The sequence below is a fragment of the Phalangium opilio genome, unplaced genomic scaffold (genome assembly GCF_054372755.1).
Source record: "Phalangium opilio isolate 3A_F unplaced genomic scaffold, DU_Popi_V2 ptg000002l_1, whole genome shotgun sequence".
In the NCBI taxonomy this organism is placed as follows: Eukaryota; Metazoa; Arthropoda; class Arachnida; order Opiliones; family Phalangiidae; genus Phalangium; species Phalangium opilio.
This window is the reverse complement of record NW_028324144.1, coordinates 6,804,838-6,825,817: the sequence shown is the minus strand read 5'-3', so window position 1 is coordinate 6,825,817 and position 20,980 is coordinate 6,804,838. Positions and strand designations below refer to the sequence as shown.

The 20,980-nt window shown below is 35.2% G+C and overlaps 1 protein-coding gene and 1 long non-coding RNA gene across 4 annotated transcripts in view; both read left to right on the top strand.

Moving 5' to 3' along the window:
• LOC149718471 (cell adhesion molecule Dscam1-like) overlaps nt 1-20,980 on the top strand; it is a 189,354-nt gene that overhangs the window by 1,325 nt on the left and 167,049 nt on the right. The window lies entirely within an intron of this gene.
• On the top strand, nt 1,085-7,113 carry LOC149718475 (uncharacterized). Of its 2 annotated transcripts, none has more exons than XR_016370939.1 (3): nt 1,085-1,887; nt 2,045-3,373; nt 3,809-7,113. It is a non-coding gene; the product is annotated as an uncharacterized LOC149718475 (long non-coding RNA). The 2 variants fall into 2 exon arrangements; XR_016370944.1 differs by lacking the exon at nt 3,809-7,113 and having other exon boundaries at nt 1,085-1,532; nt 1,594-1,887; nt 2,045-2,257.

Genomic DNA, 20,980 nt, shown 5'->3' with positions numbered 1-20,980 from the left:
CTGTAAACTTCAATATCTAATTACCAATAACACCACTAAATGTTTTATTCCAATAGATGACTTTACTGTAAAATATTATTTAATCTAGAATATAACCATCATTGATTAACGTTTTACAGAAACCTTCGCAGTTTCTTTATAGGTTACCCCTATTTTAGTAAATGTTTCGTTTATCGTCGCAAGTGTAGCTGCCTTTAGTTTTACGGAAAATATTCGAGAATTTTCTTCGTAATAGCGCAAAACTCTTATAGTGTGGTCATAAATATCCCTTTGGAACCCTTAATGTCACGTAATGGAAAATCATGCTTGTCCATTTAGTGTCGTAATAAGTTATTAATGATCAGGTTTAAAACCATTATTCTTAATTGATTATTTGCTGGACATATACAGGTATGGAAAAACCATCCATGTCTGCTCCTTCACTAAAATATCACGTGTGGAATTAGTTAGTTGTAAACTGGACGTAATTTTATAGTTATTCGACTTCTTGCAGGTCATAATAGTTCCTGAAACGTTAAAAAATAAACAGTTCTAAGCCCTGACCAATCAATTTTTTTACTCCATTTGCCGAATACCATACATAAATACATTAAAAGTGCGGTATGCATTTGCAAAATACAAATAAAGAAAAAAATATATACTAGTCGATAAAAACTCAATTGATTTTTACGGTCTGTTTTGCGCGACCCCATTCAAACAGCGTATACTGTATCGCAAATACCCCAGAAACTTGGCCAAGTTGCCAATAAACCATGTATAAATAATCGTAGCAAGAAAAACGCATAAAAACCCTTCTAATAACGATGAGAGAAGAGAATAAATTCAGAGCAGTAAATAGTTTTTATGTTATATATCCGACATTACCCACGCCCACAAAAATATAACGTATATTTGCCCAGTTGATTTTTGGTCTTAAGCGTGATAGTAAATCACTAACATTGCCCGGCAATGTCCCGGGACTTCCTAGGAAAGTTTTTCCGCCTGAAAGGAAACGAAGTATACACAAAATATTTCTGAGCTCTTTAGTCGTTTCGCATTGTTCGTCGTCCTCTTCGACTGACGACTTCTCTCTTTCGTCGTTTTTGCTTTGGTGCTGCCATCTATGGCAGACCAAAGGTATCAGCAACTTTAAACGGACAATCTTTTTTTCCCCTCTTTTCTCCCCTTTCACCCCTCTTTTTTCCCCTTTTTTTCGTGTGCAAAAGCCCCTCCTTTTTTGGTGTTTAGAAGCCCCTCCTTTTATGGTGTTTAGAAGCCGGACCGCCGCTATTCGACAGGATTACTGTTGCTATGACTCCCACCTTTTCCCTTTACCCAATCCCCAGTGTCTCTCTTGTTTACATTTTTTTACCGTGTTGTTATTATTATGTCGAGCGGCTCGCCTGAGGGGTAATCTATTCAATAATTGATCTAGTTTAATTAATTTTAAAATGAACATATAATTAAATAAACTTCATCTCGGTGCGCCAATCCTTTAACGACAATTATGTATAAATTTATCGTGTATTGTGGCCAAAGGGAGGATTCTAGAAGTAAGCAAGCAAAGGCTTAGCTTCGTTGAGTCCGAGTCTCTTTAACACTTAGAATCATTAGAATTACAGACCTATTTATATCCTCAAAAACCATTCTGATTACAACAGTATTGCTTATATACCATTCAAACACCGTTCTCGAAACCACAACAACAGGTTTAACATTAAAGGTGATTCAATCTGGAGTCTAGCTGTCTAGGACATTCAGTAAAGAAAATATGAAGCCTGTAATATGTAACACTATTATGAATACGTAAGGAGTATTCCTACTAAGATTAACGGTGAATCAATCTGATTATGACAACTAGGACATTCAGTAATTAAAAGATGAACGTAAAAACACCATTGTGTAATGGTAAGCATTGTTAAATACAACGTTTACAAAACCACTGGTTTTTTACAGACATTCACGATGAATCTATGCATGGCTAAATTGACTAACATTAACATGTTTTTCTACTAACGGTAATGGTGAATGAATCTGATTATGAACGTATTAATTAAATTCGTAGGTTGGCTTAATTTTCAACTAATGCTGGACAACATAAAATTTCATCTTAAAATATATGAACCTAATATCTGAAAATATGAATTTAATAATTCCTTTTGGACTTGGTTGAATTTTTTTAAATTTTCAAATCTCTGTGAACTCAAATTAATAATGTGAGCTAGAAAATGTTTATGTTGGAAATCATTAGTCTTTAAATAAATAATTTCAATCGTTATGACATGAGTAAGATATTATATTTCATTTAAATATAAAAAGTTGTCTCCACTCCAGTGTCGTCACTTCTGAGTAGATGTCGCCATAGGTTTTCAAAGCGCCAACTTTTAAAATAGATATTGCACAAAACAATTACATGGATAAAGGATACACCTGGGGAAATTTGTTTTCACGCTTAGAGGATAGGCAACTCCCCTAGCGACTTATAATTATTTAACTTCATATGAATATGTTTCATTGACTTAAATTACATTGCTAAAAATTATTAGGTAGGTAGCGCTTTCAATTTTCTAATCTAATTGCTGAGTTGAATTGTAAACTCGATCAAAATTTGTCAAATATTTTTTAATTAACCATAAATTTAACAACGTGTGGCAAATTACTATTAATTTAACTTTGAAAATACGTTTGGTTAAAATAAGGACGTTAACTTAATAGAATTTTCAAGTCAAATTACAGATTGCCATTGTAAATTCGATTAAAATTTGTCATAGATTTTTTTAATTAATTGGGAACGCTTCCTACCATGATTAAACTGAACAACGCGGCTAAAAGTTTTTAGTCCAAAATACAAATTCAGTTTCCTAGTATTATAATTGAAGTTCCTTAGAACATAGCCCACTCGATCACGCGCGTCCGTGAGCGCGAATCGAGTGGGCTATGCTTAAAATAACTCTTTCAGGAGCCGCCCTGTTTCAAAAGGGTGTATTTTATATACGGTATCAGTAAACCTAGGAGAACAATGGCAGGGACAATTCCAAATTCAGTTTCCTAGTATTATAATTGAAGTTCCTTAAAATAACTAGGAGAACAATGGCGGGGACCATTTTATTATTTCGGACACTAGGGGGGGGGGGGTCACTGGTCCCAAGGACTAATTTATAAAATATCCTTAATGCCCAGACTGATTGTAACGAAAAGTTTCACTAGTGCCACTGAGCGGAGAAAACGCGAAGCTTGATCTAAAGGAAACAAATAATGGCAGGTCTATAGCATAGCAACAACGGCAGAGTATGTGACGTTTAAACTGATAATTTAGTGCCAAATGAAAATTAGTACTCGAAATTTCTTCGAATGGATGAACCACAATTTTCAGGAGAGAATATGGTCAAAAGTGGTAAGTGTTGAAACCTCTCTTGTCAAAATTATGGACTATATTGGAAATGGGAAGAATTGCTTAATACAAGGGGAACAAAAACTAAGAAAAAATCATATTAATAGCTGTGGCGTTTCTGGAAAATCAAAAGAATTTTTAACTAAGTTATTCAGGATTATTGGAAGAGCCTCACAAGGTTAAATCGGACCTGAGTGACAGCAATTAATTCGTGGTAGTTTGTTCTTGCCCAGTAGAAGGAGGAGGAGGGTTTCCAAGCATTGCATAGTTGTACTACTAGGCTACTACTCATAAACAGGGAAGATAATCTTCCGACGCTAACCTGCACTGACGTAACAAACTTGGGGAAAACTAAAAAAATCAGTTCAAGAAATGCACAGCTTCAAAAATATATAAATAAAATAAATATATAAATTGATAAACTGTTTTGCATTACAGCTCCCACGTGCAAACTAGTGCATTTTGAAAAGAAAACAAGACCAAATTCTCAAATCACTAATAGGAAGTACAAATTACGAAACATCCTTACAAAAGCAAATAGAACCCAGTGAAAATTTATTAAATCACGTCAGAAAAAGACAACGGGGAGAAGGAAGCGAGGAAAAACTGTTAACTGAAAGCCCCATCAAGAATGATAAAAATAGATTTCAAAGTGGTAAGAGGGACAGCCTGATGTTGTTCTTCAATATTATGCTGGACAGAGTGGATTTCATGCAGCTCAATTTAGATGCAAACATTGCGATTAGTTTAAATTCTCTAACCGATGAAGAGAAAGATTTCTCATAGAGTGGTGAATGATATACCAAGTTTTAGTGGGGGAATGTAAAGCCCCGCCCATTGACATGCGCGGTAACCACTGGATATTTTACTTCCAACAGTGACACGTAGATGTCGCGAAAATATACTCTTTGGCGCGAAATTTAGAAAGCTTTGTTTTAGAACATTGGTGTTGTTATAATGTTAGTTCAAATCTTCATAAAATAAAGACTAACAGTTTTCTAGTAGCTACTTTGTTTTAGGCATAATTTTTCTCTGAATTTTGGTAGTTAATTACAGGATGAGGAGAGTAGTCTTTGTTAAGTGCGGCTCTTGGAGTCAATTTAATTACCAAAAATGTAAATAATCACGATAATGAAACAGACTGAATGCATGTTAAACTAGTTTTATTATGGTCTTAACTTAGCATTGATATGGGCAAAGCAAAACAAGTTTAACATACATTCATTGATTTCATAATCGTGATTATTTACATTTTTGTTTTTGTGCTTGCCTTCTTTTGGCAGACAAAAGGTATAAGCTTATAAACTAACAATATTTTTTTCCCTCTTTTCTCCCTTTTCGCCCCTCTTTTTTCCCTTTTTTTTTGTCGTGCAAAAGCCCCGCCTTTTTTGGTGTTTATGCGTTTACCCCGCTATAGCGCCCAGCACCATAATAAGCTGTAAAAGAGACCCACATTAGGCTTGGGATCCTATAAAAAGAGACCCACATTAGGCTTGGGATCCTAGAAAAAGAGACCCACATTAGGCTTGGGATCCTAGAAAAAGAGACCCACATTAGGCTTGGGATCCTAGAAAAAGATACCCACATTAGGCTTGGGATCCTAGAAAAAGATACCCACATTAGGCTTGGGATCCTAGAAAAAGATACCCACATTAGGCTTGGGATCCTAGAAAAAGATACCCACATTAGGCTTGGGATCCTAGAAAAAGATACCCACATTAGGCTTGGGATCCTAGAAAAAGAGACCCACATTAGGCTTGCAGGGCCCCCAGAGGTCCTATAATTCCTATAAAATCCTATATTTTTAAAACTGTCCTATAAAATCCTATAATTTTGGCAAAAATCGCCAAAAAATCCTATAAAATCCTATAATTTTAAAAATTTGGGCGAATTTTAAGCAACCCATCAATACTCAGGTCTAAAAAATATCATAAAATGGGGATGGTTTCCCTAATACTGTAGCTTATCTAGTTAAAAATAGCTCGGTATATTATGGTTCTGATAACTAAACATTCAGTGTGTACCACCATGGTGAGTTTTTCGTGAGGGCAGCTAATAGGGAGTCTATTAGTTGTCATTTGCTAGATCAAAAAAGGCGGGAATTAATTTTTTTCGCAGTACTGGTGTTCTTTATAAAAAGAAAAGTTAATATTTTACTGTCCTATATAATCCTATAATTCTGGAAATCCCTGTTTGTAGTAGACCCCAATTTTTTAGTTTGGTTGAATGGGGGGCAGATAGGACTATAAGATACTCAAAGGGCATCCCCGTATCTCTAGTAGAACCAGAGTTATGAGCCTCCAAAGTTGGTTGTAATGGTTTTCTTGTGGAAGGTGGTATGTTTTCCAACATTTAGCTTAATTACTCGGCCCCTGTTTGCAGTACTGGTTCTTTAAAAAAGGAAAAATTGATATTTTAGTGTCCTATATAATCCTAAAATTCTGGAAAACCGTCCTATAAAATCCTATATTTTCTTGAAAAAAGTCCTATAATTCCTATAAATATTTTCGAAATTCGGCTGGGGGCCCTGGGCTTGGGATCCTAGAAAAAGAGACCCACATTAGGCTTGGGATCCTAGAAAAAGAGACCCACATTAGGCTTGGGATCCTAGAAAAAGAGACCCACATTAGGCTTGGGATCCTAGAAAAAGAGACCCACATTAGGCTTGGGATCCTAGAAAAAGAGACCCAACATTAGGCTTGGGATCCTAGAAAAAGAGACCCACATTAGGCTTGGGATCCTAGAAAAAGAGACCCACATTAGGCTTGGGATCCTAGAAAAAGAGACCCACATTAGGCTTGGGATCCTAGAAAAAGAGGCCCACATTAGGCTTGGAATCCTAGAAAAAGAGACCCAACATTAGGCTTGGGATCCTAGAAAAAGAGACCCACATTAGGCTTGGGATCCTAGAAAATGAGACCCACATTAGGCTTGGAATCCTAGAAAAAGAGACCCACATTAGGCTTGGAATCCTAGAAAAAGAGACCCACATTAGGCTTGGAATCCTAGAAAAAGAGACCCACATTAGGCTTGGAATCCTAGAAAAAGAGACCCACATTAGGCTTGGAATCCTAGAAAAAGAGACCCACATTAGGCTTGGAATCCTAGAAAAAGAGACCCACATTAGGCTTGGAATCCTAGAAAAAGAGACCCACATTAGGCTTGGGATCCTAGAAAAAGAGACCCACATTAGGCTTGGGATCCTAGAAAAAGAGACCCACATTAGGCTTGGGATCCTAGAAAAAGAGACCCACATTAGGCTTGGGATCCTAGAAAAAGAGGCCCACATTAGGCTTGGAATCCTAGAAAAAGAAACCCACATTAGGCTTGGGATCCTAGAAAAAGAGACCCACATTAGGCTTGGGATCCTAGAAAAAGAGACCCACATTAAGCTTAAGATCCTAGATAAAGAGACCCATATTCGACTTGGAACCCTCCATAAAAAGTGTTCCAGGTGAAACTACAAGATCAACACTAAGTTACTTTACTTATAGTAAAGCACCGACACTGCAATTGGAATTTTCATAAAAGGACGCAAGGCCCCCAGTCCACCCATGGACTTTAAAGAAAGTCGTTCAAACTTCATTCGTTTCAAAGTGAAATTTACAGACGTATAGTTCTCCCTTTTAGCAGTATATTTTATATCTATTGTATCAACTCTGAAGTAAAAATATTGCTGTGGGGCTAATTCTAGGCGGTGGTTGTATATTTGTATATGAGTGCAATCATTGAATAATTTTAGTTCCAGTCACATATTATGCTACAAGTACCAATTTTGCATTAAGAAAGCCATTTACAGTAAATGTCCCAGCCCGTTGGATAGAAATTTATTTTAATTACATGTCAAGCACCAAAGCGTAATATGGCCGGGGCCATCTTGTTAGCGTTCTACTTTTTCGATTGCGAAAGTTCGTTTATGTGTCTGCTGTATTATATTGTGCCCTACACTTGTGGCTTAATCGATAATGGGAGGGTTCCTTGTTTCCAACTAACGTTGGGCTTTATATACCGCGCATAGCTCTTTAAAGAACGGGCGCCGGTGAGTGTCGATCTCCAACATGTTTGCAATAGTAAAGACCATTAAATGGAAAATAGATTCACTCGCACACACACACACGGAAAATATTTAACGGCAATTTTCAATGGGCTGTTGTTCATATAATACCTGTGAAAATGCAGGGTTATTATTAGACCTTCCTTTGGTATATTTGATATAATGGAAATATATGTTGAAATAACGAAAAAAAAGGGCAGCTTATGAAGCGCAGTACTAAGTCGTTATCATAATTTCACTTATGTCATTTGAATTTTTTTTAAACGGAACTTCTCTGAGACAGTGTTGTAATAATTTTTTAGATTGCTTGCATCTGTTCAGAAAAAATACTATATTGAAACAGTAAAATTGGTTCTATGTTAGTAGCAACATTGATTTTGAGGAATTTTTTCAACAACATTCTTTAGCAAGGCGTTTACTTTTGTGAAAAGACGCTATCTGCTATCAAAGCCACGCTGCTTTACATTTTCAACCTTTCAGAATTCTCTCACTATAGGGAGCTAACAACTGACTACAGGGAAGAGATAGTTTGACGTTACACAGCCCCCTCTGGTTGGCATTTTTGCGCGTAGAATACGGTTTTTAAACGTTAGGGGGGATGAAACTCCAGTAAGAGATAGAAGGTGTGACGTTTCAGGGTCAGAACTGTTACCTCCCTATGAAATGGACCGTTCAGGGGAGAAAGTTAAGCTATGATAACTAAGGTTGAATGTGAAATCTGTTTATGAAAAACTATAATCGTTTGAAAATGTCGGACAGGTAAGTCAACAAACTGCCTTAATTCGGTAGAAACGCTACGTGATTGCTACTACTAATAAATGGGACATTTAACTAAATACAAAATTGCTCTATTGTAAAACAAAACTTAAAACTATCTGATAAAATTTTATTGGCAATATTATTGTTGGTTTTATATTCCCTCTTTCATTTTTTCAAAAGCTGTTTATTTTCAATTCTTTCTCCTTTCCGACTTTCAACTACGAACGACAGAATTATGGATTTTATTGAATATTTTTTTTTGACCTCCTATTCTTCTATTCACTCGTTTATTTTATTTTATTTCTTCGGTTTATATAATATTGACTGTCCTAACGGGGTACAGGGACCCCTGGGGTTCATTGATGCGTGTACTGGGGATAAGGTTTTTCCAATAATCGAAACCAGGTCAGTTCTGTTTCAATAAAAATATCAGTTGTCCTCGCGTTTCTAGATAAAGACTCGGAAATAGAGTTACTCTATTGGCTTATTCATTCCCTAGAGACTTTTTGTTGGCCATATAGAAACATCCAGTACCATTTGAATGTTATAGATTTTTATCCATGGGAACCGTTTTTTCAAAAATAGTACCAAACTCAGCACTAATTGGAGAATTTTCTTGGTTTTTATATGAAAATATGTTTTTGGAAGTTACAGAAATGGTCCCTATTTGCAAGTGAAAAACATTAATTGAGCGAAAATCTGGAGGTTTAAAAATACGGAATATGGGTGCTGCCATAACTTGTCGGTAAGGCAACATGTGCCTTTTTTTGGTGGCTGATAATTACATGTCAGTGGTCGAGCTCCGTTGCTTTGACACAACGATTCTGCGAAAAGGAGGTTGCAACCTCATAAGGGGTCCCTTATAGGTTTGTGCGAATATTGGACAACTCGAAAATTTTGGTGTTTTGAACCGATTAATTGAACTGATAAGTCGAATTTGAAATTTTAATGCTTAAATTTTTGACAAGTAATCGATTTTAAACTCTAATGTTAAATTAAGAAAACGAAATTATTCGTTTAATTCTCAAATATTTGACATCAAATACTTGTGTCTGAAAATGTTTTAAATTGCTAATTAAGTTTTGGGTGTGTTAATAATTCCTGTCATTTTAATTTAAATGATATTTATTTAAAATTAAATATTATAAACCATAGATAGGCAAAAATATGTAAAAGTCGTGCAATTTAATAATTAATCCTTTGGAAGGGAATATTTATTTTGTTTGAACATCTGTTTATATATAATTTTTATGTGAGCAAAAACAATTCTGGTTATAAAAGAAATACCTGGTAGTTTTACCTCGAACGTTTGTACCATAGGCACTTTCCATAGACGATTAGAAGAAAAGCTTGATTAAAATAGATTCTTGCCTAAAGCTCTATCCTAATTTGACCTGCATCAACCAACCCCCTTCTAACCAAACCCATGCCTTCAGTCTTCCCATTCGAATTACGAACTACGCTACACGTTCGTTCAAACAATGTATTTCCTGGCATCGATTTGGGAGTATACGTATTTTAAATGCTCCTCTACATTCACCAGTGAACCATTTCCCCGCGGCCTTAATGATCTTAAAGGGACAGGGAAATGTGTTTTTAAAATGGTTGGTTCTTCTTATCTAAGGATAATAATGGTCATGTAATAAAGAAAAATTATATTTCACCCAAAAATTATGAGTATTAAATCGCTATGATAAATTTACACTGCTGACAAAACGATTTAATCCAATCAAGAAGTGATATCTAGTTTATTAGGGAGAAGGTATAAGATGCCAAAGTATTCGCGTGCCATAGTCCCAGTCCCCCTTTCAAAATACAAGGGGGACGTAAAAGGAGGCCAGGCTATTTCGCCTCTCCTCAGTTGGACGTGAGTTTTCAAGAAAGAATGAGATACGGGTTGTAATTTAGAGGCGGGGATTAACTCCGGACCTACGTTTCGACTGGAGATAAAGCTAGAAATGTGGCGAATTTATGCCTTCTCGCTAGTAAACAAGATATTACTTCTTGGTCCCACTATCCAGTTCTCAATTCCTTAAAACATATTTCTTTGTACGGAACATCGCATTGAATAACAAAGGAAGAATTCAATTTATGAATATCTTTTTGAATAATACCATTTTGTTTCTCTTTACGTTAACGATATATGCAATGCCAAAGCGGCCATGCTGGCATTACATATGCAGATTTTTTATGCACGTATGGATTTAGAATGTGAGTTTAAAAGCGGTAGCAAAGGACAACGTTGTTGTCTGTTTTTCTAACAGTAAAGGAACCCGGCGTTGACCGTCAGCCCGTCGGGACATTTATTTTAAATTAATTTTCAGGTCGCCATTTTAAAAGAGGAGGAAAATTTGAATAATAAAGCCATTCTATAAGATATAAGAAACCAGTGTACCAAATATAAGTGAAATTTGGTCAAACAAGGGAACTTTATTTCATAAAAGGTTTTTATTTATTTTTTGGCCGCCATTTTTCAAAATGAAAAATCTTTCTAAGTGAATGCCTACTATTTAAGAGTAACTTTCCATCAAATTTTCAGGGTTCCATTTAGTTAAAGTGGTTTGGGCTAAGCGATCATGATCATGTGAACAGGGGTTTTATATAGGTACGAATGAGAGACTTTTAAACCGAAATGAAAATTTCTCGAAACCAAAATTTCACGTTTCCTTTAATTTTAGTAGTGTCGGAAATAATTCGAATCGATTTGCATATTTGAGAATGCTAATTTATACAAAAATGAAAATTATTTCAAACAGGATAAAAATAGATTAGTTATGAAATACTTTGAAGGTTGAATATATGCGTAGTATTTAACCTTACTCTCTTTGCTATGGTAATTGTTCTAAATTCGCAACGTGTAACTTTGAATAACAAATAGGTGAATATAGAATAGAATGACAGCCTTTGGAAATTTACCAAGGCATTGTTTGAAGTGTTGAGAGGGAAATTCCCAAGGTGGGTTTATGTTGGTTTTCAAATCAAACAATCTGCAAGTTCATGTTGTTTCAGACCTATGTAAAGAGTAAAGCGATACCGTAATCAAATCATTGGCATTAAATAACAGATAAAGAGGAAAAAATATTTTTGTATAGCAATAATAACTTCAATAGTAATATATTTTTCTAATAAGTTAAATATGATTGGATTGCGCTATATGAAATACAAGTATATCCCTTTTCTAATCTGAACGCGGACAGTTAAGAATATTATTTAGAAAAATATATACCCCAAGGAAAGGTGTCCAAAATGTATTCTGAAATCTCAAATAATAAATACTAATTCAAGTTTATAATAAGGGCCAATTTTTTGGAAAAGGTGGTAACTTGTAAGTAAATTGGTCTACGTGAAGACCATTTAACTATATTCGTCGCTAACTGCAAAAGTTTGGCAATAACGGTCCTATAATTCACCGCAATTATAGAGTGATTTCTTTTGGAAAACTTCCGGTAGACTAATATTTTTTTACTTTTTTTTAACTTCTCGTTGTCAAAATGGTTATTTAAAACCGTTATTTTGTTTGAATAGATATGATGCAATAGCACCAGACTTAGTTGTTTCGACGGATGTTTGTTTACAATTTTTAATGGCAGGGGGGGGGGTTTAATTACCTAACTAAAATTAATCAGCCTTGCTTCTGTATATTCTTTATTATACTATCCATGTTATAAAACAGATTTTAAAAGTATGTACCGTAACGAAGTCTGATACCAATACGCACTATCTGCGGTCTGAATTATTTCAGTATCACACCATACAATCAATGGTGTTTATATTGAAGGGAAGGTGCTTTATAGAGAAAATGGACCAAACAAGTCATCAGTGACGTCTCTTTCGCGATTTACGATGTCTACCACGTCACGTCCCTCGCGAGCCACGACGGCGCTACACTATTACGTCACGTCAGTCTCACGAATCACGAGTTCGCTTCTCTACTACGTCACGTTCATCTCACGAATCACGACTGTTGCACGCTGTGACGTTCCGGGTATATTCGAACAAACTGATCAAGCCAGAACTAAGCATATTATACGTTCACCTATTGAGACATTTATAATTAAAATGCCAATTAGTTCTTTGAACTATTTTGATCGAGCTGTTTTTATCAATATTGTAACCACGCTTACGAGATTTTTAAACTCGCCCCATTTGCACGTGGCCATAAAAGCCTTGGCTATAACTAAGAATAAACTATACTGGTTCCTTAGGTTCAATCATACTTTTATTTAACTAAATTATAATTAAATGCCAACTTGCATTAAGACAATTAAATAAATTAAACATAATTACTAATAATGATGAAGTCCAATACTTGGGCGAAGACGCCCTATGCTCGAGCATACTACTACATCTTAGTAGTAAAGAAAGACTGACTTAATAGTGATAAGCAGTCGATGCTTATATAGTACGGTGAAAGGTCAGAGGTAACACTGTGTGTTAATCCTCTATGTAACCTTACACCCCTGGAGTAGAAACCCAGGAGGTCCCTGAATTATTACGGAAGGTTACAATATTAACGTTAAAAAAGTCCAAAAACTTACTCAAAATTTAAAACGTGAACCATGAATGCAATTAATTTGAAAAATGTTTGGGGTGCTATGTAAGATACACTTTAGTTTTGGGTACACGATATTAAAGGTTTCAACGAAAACAAGTTAAGGAAATTCCTTTTTTAAACGAGTTTATAATTTATTTTTAAAGAATTTTCTTTATAAAAACAAGAGCAAGTATTTTTCATTTTAATATACTTAACTGAACAGAACCGTTTAATCTCGAAAACCATAAGGTTTTGACAGTTTTAAACACCGGAAAATGTGAAACTTTTAGGCCTAACAAATCAATTTTATTTTTGTTTCTTAAAAATATTTAATTATACAATAAAATTGGCGTAAAGGCCGCTGAGTGGTGGAGTCATAACATTGTGGTGTTCACTAAAGGTAAATATATGCAGCTGGCGACAGGCCTATTCTCCTTATAAGAGTCTGTCTATTGCAACGTCGAAACTATAGTAACAAGGTGATATCATAAACGTGGTTTTCAATGATGTCGAGAAAGTTGTTTATATGGCTAATTTTAAAATATAGATTTTTCATGAAGGTGTCTTTTCGAAAAAAAAGGGTTCCTATGTAAAATCGAATGATAGATTAAGGTAAACTCTATTATCAAAGAGAAGAGAGAAGGAGATGAAAACGCGCTTTATAAAATCCGTTTTAAAATGGGAAAATAAGGGAGTAGTAAAAACATTTTTCGGTTCGTTTAGTTTCAGAACGCACAACCTTTGCGCAGGAAGGGATGAACTTCCTCGTCTTGCCCATGTGAACTATGCGCGAGAAAGCTACGCTAAGGCGCCGCGTCTTACCATAAATTTTCCCCCGTTTTCACCACGCATGGATCACTGATGTCTCTCCGTCTCTCTCCTCTTTAACAGTTACTCGAACACTGATGCTCATGTAGATCCAATCTCTATTCTGTGCAAACTGAACTGAAGCATCTAACTTTAAATTTCGAAACACAAAAGAAAAAACCTATTGTAAATTCTGTAGCCTCAAAACTATTTTAAACACAAAGTAACGGTGTTTACTCTAATTGCGCAGCTTTAGCTCAAAAGCAAACTTTCCGACTAATACAATTTGGCAATGACAATCTTGTTGTAATTCATTCGAGTTTCTTAAAACATCAGTTACAATTCACTTTACCCATAAACATCCTTCCGAATCTCGTTAGTAAACCCTGTAATAGAGTTTTAAAAGCGTATGTACAGCTAGTTTCTCGTCGATTAGAACAGACTTGCAGGGGAGAAAACGAAATAATTTAGTGTTAATAGCCCAAGAGCTTTTGATGTTATACGTCCGGACCTTTATTAGCGGAGCTCGTCTATTGTCTTCCTCAATGCAAGTTTTACCTTGTGCTATTTCTCCTTTCAGCCACGTACATACCACCGAGAGAACCCTTTCCTCTCGTTTCCAATTAAGTCATATGCTTAAGCGCTTAGTTTAAACAACGAGGACCGGAATTCTGCGCGGAGTCGGGCGTTAAGAAGAACCGCAACCCATAGTTCCTTCCCTCTTGAACTTTTAAATCCTTACGCTATTTTTCACGCCAGCATATATGGATGGGCGTAGCCATTCAGAATATTTCAATGTGGGGATTTTTGAATTTCGAAAATATTTCAACCATAAATTATTTTTCAAACCAATTTAAAATATCGAATACGCATTTTTAAAAGCTGGCTAGCCCCTCGATTTTCAACCCTTCTCCCCGACGCTTAAAAGTGAAACTAGGGAGGGATTAAGCATCTTAATTTACGCGTTCGCGTAATTAGGTTTGGAAAGTTTTGTTTACGAAGAACGGGGTAATGAGCTAGGGATAGACCAGCGACGACCTCTGTCGGATCCACGTAGTTGTGTTTGTCTTTAGCAGCGGTTCCTATATAGCTTCATTCAGAAGCGTAGAATTTAACTCGGCTCAAGTATACTCTTACGTTATGTTGTTAAGTCAAAGCTGGTTCGGAAGTTGGCATCTAAAGAGAGGGTCGAAAGAATTAGAATTATTGTATTTGTTAAAATTCATTTGTTTGGAATTTAATGTGGAAAAACATTGCAAGAAAATAAAACTGAACACAAACGGCGTTTTGAATCCAGGGTTGTTGCAGTGTACCTGAATATCCTGGAAAGCTAATTGGATTTGGAAATGGGTGTGAAATAAACCAGGTACTTATGAAATTGTCATAAAATTCACGGAATTTTATGTAGGTTCGGTATCTTATTTTAATTTTATTGTAATAACATAAACTAATATATTTAAAATTTTATTGTTCTAGTCATTTTTAATCAATACATTCTGAGATTTCTACAAAATGATAGTGCAAAAATGGGTTAGTGAAACTGTGAAAGCTATTTTATTTTGCTTATAAGCGAAAAATCACTAACTCTAACTTATAATCTCCGGAGGATTATTATTGAAGCTACGAAAATTTTCGTATTATAATTCACAGCAATTGCAATAAAACATATTAATGTTATCATTTTTGTAGATAAATTTAAATTTGAACGCCATCAGACAAAAGAGGAAAATTTAGCCTACTTCTTTATCAAAATTATGGCACTGATAATGTCGTGATGGAACGGTTGCTGACACTTAAAACAAAAAATGTTCTTCCTCCAAATTTCGGTTTTAATTAAATGCCTTTTCGAAATTGAAGTTAGATGTTTTCACACTTAAAACAAATGCATTCCAAATCATAATTCAATTCACTTTTGGGTAACAAGCTTAAAGGGAGTATAAAGCTATTCGAAAAATCCTCTGCTAAAACACACTTCGGCTTGTCTGTTAAGGCATATCCACTTTACATTAATAACTGTTAAAGATGGTGTCAAAATGTACCAATTCACCTTCATTTTCCCTGAATATAAAAGCATTAAAACTTGAAGCCTTCCTTCAATCATGTTTGGGAATGGATATCACTGAAATGTCCAAAGAAAATGCATGAGAAGAAAAAATGTTCCAAGTTCAGTAAAAAATTTATTTCAATAAAATAACTAAAAGAAGATCTGGGGAACAAACAATTTAGCATTATTTTATTTTGTAACATCCTCCCTTTAAATCGTACTAGGGCTTTGAGAACAGAGAAACAGAGGGAAAGATGGAGATAGAGACACTCAGATAAATGGATAGTGTCCCCACTCCACTTTCTCTCTACTTTAAATGTCTTCGGGACGATTATGCAATAAATGGTCCAATGCCGCCGCCGCCTCTGCGTGCGTTAGCTTCTCCCGAGATTAAATTAAAAGTTGCGCTGTTCGCCTCGCGCGCTCCATTGCCCTTCTAGTACAGGGTGTATCATCTTGCTCTGCCCATGACTCCGGGAATTCTGATGCAATTTGGCTCCAAAGCTATCCATGTATCTCAAGCCTACTAGTTTTTGGTTTGGTTTGGTTTAAATTTTATAATTTTACTTAAACTCTTTTTTTTCTAATCATTACCTACAAATTCTCTGACATAAAAATAAATATTATCCGTAGAATTAAATCTTTTAATAACATATCCAGTTTCTTGATTTTTATACACTTTGCGAAACAACACTAATTTTTTTTGTTTCGTTACCAAATATTAAATCATACTTTCAATCTTTCGAAGTGTTTTTCAAACCTTTCAGTAACATATAACCGTGACTTCATGGCGTTCAAAATTATCCGCTTCGCAAGAAAAACTAACAAAATCTTTTCCAAATATTGAATCATCATACTTCCAAGCAATTGAGCTTTCTTAACTCTCCGAGAGAAAGAAGACTTGATTCATAGCATTAAGTATTAAAACTTCCAATAAAATATCAATGCCTAAATTTTCTTTAAAATTTTTCGGGAAGTAGAATCACAGAAAACTATCTAATTAACAATGTTTCTGTTTCAATTTAAATGATACTTTCCAGCTTCGAAATTCGTTAACACTTCTAAACAAACTCAATCGTTTAACAAACACACCCACTGAATTTCGATTAATTACAAATGTATTATCTCTCATTATCCGTGGGTACAGCTTTGAGTGTTACTGATGGGATTATTGTTTCTCACAATCTCTTAGTGATTGCGAAAGTTGTGATGGCTCGAATGTACTCTCTGTAGATATAGTAAGCCAATTTTAACACATCTGGCGTGTAGTTTCTTTAATCAGCTGAAAGGAACTTTTAAAATTATGCTAATTGACGCATCAAATGTTGTTACTATTAAAATTAATTGACGGTGCCCAAATTTCACTCCCCAAAGTGGTTTATCATCGCACAGAAGCAAATTCAATCACCCTGTATCTACGCGGCCTGAACTATAACTCCGCTTTTATTCAAATTGAGTGCTACGTGGTTTGTTTATTCGCTACAAAGGACGCGGAAGGCTGTCCTTTGAAATGAAATTATATTATTCGTCAGTCAGGAAAGCATGCAGAAATTCCAAAGTTTCTGGTTGAAATTCGTTTATACAGATTTAATTGTTGATTTCCTTAGGAAATTGAAAGAGCGGGGGCATATCCCCCATATTTTGTTCAGGGAAAGGTCTCGGCTGTGCAGACAGGCAGATCCAGACCTGTCTATTTGTCTCTACCTTTGGCGAAAAATTCTTTAAGATCGTTATGTATAACATCTGAAATGATTTTTCATCCTTGAGCTGGTAAAGATGCTATTACAGGGTTCGTATAAAACCTGGAAAAGTCACGGATTTTAAAAAAAGAGGAAATGTCATGGATGAGTTTCTTATTTTAAGTGGGGCTATATACGAGTGGAGAGTTTTAAAATGGAAAAGGTCTTGGATTAGTCTGGTATTTTAAAATGGGGAAAGGTAGAAGGTGAGTCGGGGATTTGAAAATGGGTTAAAGGTTATTGATGATGGGAACAGTTAAAAGTGATTTAAGGATTTAAAATAGGAAAGGTTATAGCCTAGGTCGTTCAATAATTTTGAAATGGGGAAAGGTTATAGGTGATTCAAATATTTTGAAATGGGGGAAGGTTATAGGTGATTCAAAGATTTTGTAATGGGCGAAAGGTTCTAGGTGATTCAAGGATTTTTTAAATGTGGGAAAGGTTATAGGTGATTCAAGGATTTTTTAAATGTGGGAAAGGTTATAGGTGATTCAAGGATTTTTTAAATGTGGGAAAGGTTATAGGTGATTCAAGGATTTTTTAAATGTGGGAAAGGTTATAGGTGATTCAAGGATTTTTTAAATGTGGGAAAGGTTATAGGTGATTCAAGGATTTTTTAAATGTGGGAAAGGTTATAGGTGATTCAAGGATTTTTTAAATGTGGGAAAGGTTATAGGTGATTCAAGGATTTTTTAAATGTGGGAAAGGTTATAGGTGATTCAAGGATTTTTTAAATGTGGGAAAGGTTATAGGTGATTCAAGGATTTTTTAAATGTGGGAAAGGTTATAGGTGATTCAAGGATTTTTTAAATGTGGGAAAGGTTATAGGTGATTCAAGGATTTTAAAATGAGGGAAAGGTTATAGGTGATTCAAGGATTTTAAAATGAGGGAAAGGTTGTAGGTGGTTCAAGAATTTTTTAAATGTGTGAAAGTTTATAGGTGATTCAAGGATTTTTTAAATGTGGGAAAGGTTATAGGTGATTCAAGGATTTTAAAATGAGGGAAAGGTTATATAGGTGGTTCAAGGATTTAAAAATGCGGTAAAGGTTATATAGGTGGTTCAAGGATTTAAAAATGCGGTAAAGGTTATATAGGTGGTTCAAGGATTTAAAAATGCGGTAAAGGTTATATAGGTGGTTCAAGGATTTTGATAGAAAAATATATCAAAAACGTTAGAATAAATGGATTTTCTAAAAAGTTGAAACACTGATAGAAACGCAAAAAAATTAAACCCAAGTTCGATTAATTCCGAAAACATGTTCATTTTGCAAAACTCTTCATAAGCCAATACAATTCCTAAAGACGAAAGGCTCGCAATATCTTTCTACATAAACGAAGTGAACGGAAGCGTGAGGCGATTCTACAACATTGACAAGCGAATACCCTAAATTTTGTCCTAGATTATTTTCCCAGTAACGTATCTAGTATCTTTATATGAAAGGAAAATATTTATTTCCAGCAGCTTCTTATCATTTTCCTCGCCAATTTAACCTCTTTCTCTGTACTGCAAGATCATTCTTTTGAAAGGAGGGTAGAGAGGAAGAAAGCAAAAACCTTTTATATTAGCCGACATATTGCGGCTAGCTTCTTGTATTAGAAAGGCTTTGCGAAATATTGAAGCGAACTGCCCCGATATTGTACTGTCTCGAAAGAATAGCCGAAACAAGTGACTCTATACGCTACATTTCTTTCCAAAAAGAAAGAGGACAGCGCTGGAAGATACGGAGAGAGACAGAGAGAGAAAGGAAACGAAGAAAGAGGACTCGGATATATAACAGAGTATCTTCGAAAGAAACAAGATTATCAAAGACCAATATGTGGGGTCAGCAAATTGCTCGTTAAAATAATCCATATAATCAGCAGTTATGGTTTATGAATTCAACATTGGCAGTTACAACTTTCCAATTTTTCGATTCTAACAGAAAGGAAGACAAATATTAACATAGAAAAATTTTTATGCACCAAATATGCTTTTTCCCACTCCGAGTGACGTTGACGTCACGGAGAGGTATTACACTGGACGTTGAGTGTGTGTCTGTTACTGCGTTCGCAGTTAACAAATCGAACCAAACGTGTTCGCAGAAAGCAATTTTTGGCTTCTACTCTTATCGTTAGGATTAAGAAACACGCGGTGATCGGCTAGGGTTACGAGAAACGTCTAGCCTCCCAATGGCAGGGATTCCACCAAAGTTTCACGCAATTGCGGGTTTTCTTATTGTTTATTGTGAATCAATCGCCTTATATACCCTAAATTTCCAAAAATTTTGTTAAAGAGGCATACGATTCAATTCAAACGTCAACAATAGCTATGTTTACAATGATTTTAGGAACGAAGTTTCTTAAAACGATTTAAGTAAAATTATGCTAAATTAATGACGATTAAAATAATTAATATCGATTATATTTATTTAATTATTTAAGAAAAACCTCTTAATTGCGTCTCGAGTCGGAGAGGTTCATTTTGGTTTCCCATCTTGTTTCATTTTATAACCATTTGTTCATCGAATAGTTCCTACCTTATTACAAACAAGGCATCTTGTTTAAATATGAATTGTCATATTGCAGAACTTTTTCCACAACTTCATGCATATATACAAGCAAAATAACTATGATTTGCTGCGGATATTTGTACTAAATAATAATGGTAATGCATAATAGATAATAACCACCAACGTCGCTATTTGGCCGGGTTCAATAATTCTGAGATTTCTTTGAGTGGAAGACAGTAAATAAGCGAGCAGTTAATAACTAAATTCTTAAAGCTGTATGTTAACGTCTTCTCCGCGGATACCAAAGGTCTGTTGTTGCACTATAGGCTCTTAGTTGCGATGTAAAAATTACATAATTGTATATTTTGTTAACATGAACTTGCGAGAAGTAAAATAATTTTAAAAAAATTATGCAAAAAGGAGTGTAGTGTTTACAGATTATTGGACTTGTTGCTGCGGAAAGGACCACCAGTTTTCATTTGAAATAAATAATAAAAAAACACTGAGATATAATGCTATAATAAAGAACCATAGCTAGACCGTGCACACCTCTTGCTGTAAGTCTCTTCGTTTGCATTTACGTGAGACCATGACGCCGCGACATCCGCAAAATTGGCTCAATGCCAAACGGGGCAACAGAACGCAGACCGCAAAAAATGGTATTCAATCGACGCACGACAGAGCGAGACGGTCTTTTCTGTCGCGGAAACAAATTAATTTCTACCCCCACAAGCAACCGTTTCCCAAGCTTATCGTACTCACGATATAGAAGATCCGTTCTAAGAATAGGAGTGTAGTGTATTGACCCAGAGCTAGACATTAGTCGCTGTTTGAATAGTTGTATATTGAAGTTAAGGAAGGCGAACAGGTATAGCTGGACTTGTACTAAAAATAAACTATATGTGGATATAGGAGATTTCTTAACTGAAGCATAGGTGGTTGGACAGTCAGGAATTAATTCTCTACTACCTTTTGGTTTTTCTTTAACTATGCTTAGGAAAATAGCTATACCATAATTGAACTCATTATTATAATTGCAGAAATGCAAATAAATTCTAGCAAAGGCCAACTTTGCATTTGAATTCTTTTTTGTACTTATTCACAATCTAAATAAAAGTCAATATTTAAAATGAATGCATAATACGGCTTATGCCCACGATGTGTCTTTTAAATTCTCTGATCC